The sequence below is a fragment of the Tachypleus tridentatus genome, chromosome 1, assembly GCF_004210375.1.
Source record: "Tachypleus tridentatus isolate NWPU-2018 chromosome 1, ASM421037v1, whole genome shotgun sequence".
Taxonomy (NCBI): domain Eukaryota; kingdom Metazoa; phylum Arthropoda; class Merostomata; order Xiphosura; family Limulidae; genus Tachypleus; species Tachypleus tridentatus.
The window spans coordinates 167,510,794-167,516,643 of NC_134825.1; the positions used below are offsets into that span (position 1 = coordinate 167,510,794).

A 5,850-nucleotide genomic window follows, 5' to 3' on the forward strand; every position below is an offset into this window, starting at 1 on the left:
ATTGGCAGTCGTCACTACTTAAACTGAAGAAGCGGTGTTACGTACGTTTCTGTTGGTTCCAACTATCTAGAAAAGTGGTTCTCAATCATAGGCTCGCTTCCTCCATTCAGGTAGTTCGTTTGAAAGGTTGAATAGCAATGGAAACGAAGTGGCAATATTAGCGTATAGATCACATTACGATCCGCAAGATAAAAGCAAAAATTATGTAACAAAAACTTTGAGAACCGCTGATATAAACAAATAAAAAAAAAAACGTTTCATTTGATTTATGATGTTTAGTACCTAATTAGAGCAGCTAATGTATTAAAAATGTTATTAATACAGGAACGCCCATGAATAGACTTATTTATGCTAAAATATATAAATGTAATAAAGCAGTTATGACTGGTATCCAATGTAATATCTATGTTCTTATATAAGTACTTTATACTCTGACAGTACTTAACAACGATTAATTCATTTGTATTTAATCCTTGAATTTAGAAATGATGTTGGTAGCATTTCTACTTTGAAGGAATTTGATATACGTTTATTTTATAATGATTGTCTATCTTATATGGTTCAATTTACGAATGGCTTCGTTCATCGCGCAGCTCAGAAGTTTCCGAATTTTAGTTGATTTCAGGATTTACTTTTGTGAAATACTCGAAAGTTATACAGTTTTGTTTGTTTGTTTGTTTTTCATTTCGCGCAAAGCTACACGAGGGCTATCTGCGCTAGCCGTCCCTAATTTAGCAGTGTAAGAATAGAGGAAAGGTAATTAGTCATCAACACCCACCGCCAACTCTTGGGCTACTCTTTTACCAACGAATAGTGGGATTGACCGTCACATTATAACTCCCCCACAAATGAAAGGGCGAGCATGCTTGGTCCGACGGGGGTCCGAACCCGCGACCCTCAGATTATGAGTCGAACAACTTAAACAACCTGGCCTAAGTTATACAGACTTCTTGTACTTCATAATCAGACACTCACTTTAAAATTGTAATCATTACATCAGGAGTAAACTTGTATATTCCGGTTATATAAGAACGCATCATTCATAATGCTTTATATAGAACTAACAGTTGTCCCACAGTGGCACGTCTACGAACTTACGACGATACAAACGAGGTTTCGATACCCTTGATGGGCAATAACAGATAACTCATTGTGTAGCCTTCTGTTAACTTCAAAACAACAACTAACACTCACTGTTCCTGGAGAGTTGCACCTGATAAAATCTTTAATTTAAAATGATATCTTATTTGCATTAATTTGAAAGCTCCCATTTTTGAAGATTATTTTCTATATTCTACTATTAATAGTTCAACGTAGAGATAAATAAATCGAATAAGAGTATTGACAAATGTTTTAAGGTTTATTTTCGTGATAAGAAAAGATTTGTTAAGGAATCACTGAATAAGATGAACGAGAGTGTCGAAGGAAGACGACGTAATGAACATCATGATGACGAGTTATGGAAGCTACCCGAATTGTCTTCCTTCATAAACTTTCTCATTTAAAGGATTTAACAAAATTCTATGAATCCATCATCAATCGGCTCTGGCATGGCCAGACGGTTATGGTGCTGGACCTCGTAATCTGAGGGTCGTGGGTTTGAATCCCTTTTACACTTAACGTACTCGCCCTTTCAGCCGTGAGAGCGTTATAAAGTGACAGTCACTCTCACTATTAGTTGGTAAAAGAGTAGTTCAAGATTTGTCAGTAGGTGGTGATGACTAGCTGCCTTCCCTGTAGTCTTACACTGCTAAGTTAGGGACGGCTAGTGCAGATAGCTCTCGTGTTGTTTTGCGTGAAATTCAACAAGCAGACCCTATTTATCCTTTTCTAAAAACATATTTATCCTCTTGACTATTTAAGTAAATGTTTAAATGTCACTATGGCATTACGTTATTTGTGATATTGAAATTTTATATGTAATGATAATAGTGTTTTGTTGGTCATGACAGTTTAGAAACTGTGCTTCTTCAGGGTTTTGTGTGTAGTACTTTTCTTTATCAATAGATGTCGCACAAATAACCAACACCTGCGTTCATGAAAGGTTGAAATTAAGTTGACGCCCGTTACCTGAGGTACGGTGCAGTTCAGGTGAGTGAAATTCGGTGTAGATCGTAGTTTTCGAGAAACTACTTGTTTCAGTTATGGCGGCAACATATATCTGTAGTTGGTGCAATCAACAGTTTAAATTTTTTTTATTGGTGCTTGTTTTAGAATGTGTTTTTATTTATGGTGAGTGGTATAAGTTGTAATACTATCAAATTTTAGGCATTATGACATTTATATCATATGATTTAGCCTGAGATAATCAACTTTATATTAAAATGTGCATTCGAACTTGATCTTTAGTAATAATAATAGTAGCTAGCACTAACTAGTATTGCAAAAGTGCTTCTTAAGTTATATTATTAATAATAGAGGTAGTGCTGTTGTTAGTTTCGTGTTGTTAGGCCTCGTAATAACTAATTTAAAAAAAATTAAATTACAAATCGTTCAGGAAACTGTTTCAACTTGAATTTATCGAATAAAGTTTCAAAGCTTAACTGTAAGTTTTTTTTGTAAAGACATAACATTTCATGATTTGTGTTGGGTCGAAGTTTTGGTTTTGCATGAGTCCATTTACCAACATTGTAAAATATAGAGATGGTTGTAATTTATGGATGAACTTATAAAAAATTACACGTAACATAGTAAACTAAATTGTATCTCTTTTTTTTCTTTTTTTTTTTTTTTAAGCGTAAAGCTACATTGTATCTCTAAGGTTTTCAAGTGTAATAATAGGCTAATTCAAAATAGACTATGTTGAAAAAGTCTGTTCAAAACGAAATCGCAATGCATACAAAAAAAAATATTTTTTTATTACTTGCATAATTTTAACAACAAATTGTACTTGTGTGACAAAATGCCTTTAATAGAAAATATTAGGTTATGCAGTTTTTAAGAACTGTGTATCATAGTAATGGTAAAACAGTTACTATATCGTTTTTAAAAACTTTTAAATTTAAAAATTCTTTCACGTTCACTGAAAGTGGCTAAAAATAGCACAACACGGTTGGAGCATTTTGTACTGTAAGTATAGTCATCTAAAAACTTGATGGTGGGTTTAAAAAGTTTCAAATTGGAGTTAAATAAATTGTTAAGTGTTGTTAGATTTCTTACATAGGTTTACTATTAACCTCAAAATTAAGATATTAAATAATAGTATAAAACTATTTGTTCTTGCAGTTGTGAGATAGGCATTACAATATAAAAGTGAGTGGAGATCAGTGTGCAAGTGATTTTTATTGGTTTTCTTCTGTTAAACTATTATAATACACGTTTTTATTAACCAATCTTGAACATTAAAATTGTTTTTCTGACACATCAGACAAAACTACATTAAAAACATAAAGATTAGATTACATGCATTCAAAACCAAATGGTCAGAAAACTTTTGTTTTTACACTCAGTTTTGTCTGGTGTCAGTAAAGAAAGGTTTTTAAATGCTATTTAACAGATTTTTAAACTTATACTTTAATAAGTAAATAATTTGTCATCTACCCATTCAAATTTGTTTGTTTATTATAAAATATATTAATAATTTTTTTATGTAAGAGACAGGTACATGTTATCATAATGGTCAGAATTGAGAGTTGTCTGTTTTTAACTTCAATACTTGTGGTTCTTATGATAAGAGAATAGTTGAAAAGCATAAGTGATTAGAAATAACGTATGTGAAAGTAAGGAACATCTTGCAATAACTTGTCTACTAAACAATCTATTATAACACAATGTAACAAAATTTTTACTGTTTCTTGTTCCTGGACAGAAAGTGTTATTTCCTAGTTGCTTATGCCTAAAATAAATGGAAAATACCTATTTTTCTCTTCAAACATTGGTTTTGTGACCTGGGAGCGTATAACGTAAACATGATGGGAGACTATATTTGGGGGCTGGTACATGAAAGTGATTTACATTACAGTCGCAAATCTCAAAAAACTACTCACTTCTAAACATTTTTGTATAACTTTAGTATAAATACATGTAAATCTTGATTCATATGTTGTTTTATTCAAACCTTATGTAAATGAAAATGTGCAAATTTGTCTGTTTTTACATAGAAAATTGGTTAATTTCTGAATTTCATTATCCAGGTCACAAAAGCAAAGTTTGAAGGGAATAATGGCCATTTTCTGTACTTTTACAACATAAGCAATTAAGAAATAACACATACTGTCCAGGAACAAAATCTGTGTTACATAGTGTTATCAATGCTGATTAGACCTTTTTTACCTGGTGTCTGGGATCATGAAACCAGCTGGGATACAACAGACATATCAATGATTGAGATGCTGTTTGTATTAACTTATTGTTTGAAAATAACTGTTACGATGAGCAATAGTTCCTGAATTCATGTTCCAGTCAGAGCAGACTGTTACACTCTTATAAGTTCTAGTCACTAGCATCTTTAAAAAACTTGCTGTCAAAACTTAAAGGTTTAATGAAATGCATTAAAATCAGTGTTTTTTTTTTTTCCTTTTAAAACAGAAACTTCTTTGATGCAGTATTTAATATGTCACATTTCACAATTTTCTTGTTTTATGTAATAATATAATGCATTCCTAAAACTGTGCACTATATTTGGCCTTTAGTTTGTTTTAGTACAGATATACTATACTAGTATACTTCTAACAGTTTTTTCATTTGATGTTATTGAAGCTTAATTTTTTGATGTAGTGTTTACTACAATGTGTATCTGTGTTACCACATTTCTTTGTTACTTTTTAGCAGGTATAGAATGTATGCTGTTAATGTTGAAAATAATTCAAATAACTTCAGTTCTCCTGTCATTATCTCCAAATCTCTATTACATTTAAACATACAGTTTGTATTCTACTAATGAATAACTTGTATAAAAGTATGAAGCAGCAGTAGGGTATGTGCTTGCAATTTCAATTATTTCAAGATTTAGTTGAGTAAGATTTTAAATTAGTTAATGTTTAGTTTTATTTTCTTTAAATCAATTATAAATTGGTAACTGTTTGGGCCAAATAGATTCTGTAGTGTTGGATTTAATGTAACATTTTAAGTAATTATTGAAATGCTTGAATTTGTACTTTACATAATTTCTCTTTTTAATTCTTGTAGCAAGGATAGGTGAAAAACCAAGATGTGCTATTCCAGAGACACTACATGGAGAGTGGTTCTCTAGAGAAGATGGAGAAAACACATACATAGTAATAGATTCGGAACACATGAAGGATAGGGGCACATGTCTGGAGCTCATAAATACGAATAATGACAACTTCACGGCTGTCTTCCAGCAAGGGTAATTACTGATGTCTTGTATGAAAATACTTCTATGTATGACTTAAGATTTCACCAAACTGTATTAATAGTTTTAAACTTATTTAAACTGTGGATAATAGTTGTTTTATAGGATATTTTCAATTATCAAAGAATGATAACTTTCCATGTTGTTAAAGTGGGACTACTAACTTTACCAAGGATATGCAAATTTGGAATAATTAAATGCATGACTTTTGATTGGTACTTGTGCAGCTCGAGAGGGACATTGATCATGGGTATTTTGTAAATACACTGTCAAAACTCACTATTTGCACTAATCATGGGAATTTTATAAATGTGTCAAAGCTCAGTATTTAGAGAGAGACAAGAGTTTGGCAATAGGTTGTGTTGACTGGTTATCTTCTCTCTAATCCATCACTTGCTTCAACATTAAAATGTCTAGTTCAGATCACCCTCATGTAGCTTTTATGCAAAATCCAACAATTAGTTGAAAATATCTATTTATTTCATGAACCCTCTTTTTGTATCTAAAAATAAGAAATCCTCATCACCCATGGCTTT

At 31.6% G+C, this 5,850-nt stretch overlaps 1 long non-coding RNA gene across 1 annotated transcript; it reads left to right on the forward strand.

The window, feature by feature from the left end:
• Positions 1–2,095: 2,095 nt before the first annotated feature.
• Positions 2,096–5,216, forward strand: LOC143256790 (uncharacterized). The gene is made up of 2 exons (XR_013031501.1): positions 2,096–2,232; positions 5,128–5,216. It is a non-coding gene; the product is annotated as an uncharacterized LOC143256790 (long non-coding RNA).
• The last annotated feature ends 634 nt before the right edge of the window (positions 5,217–5,850 follow it).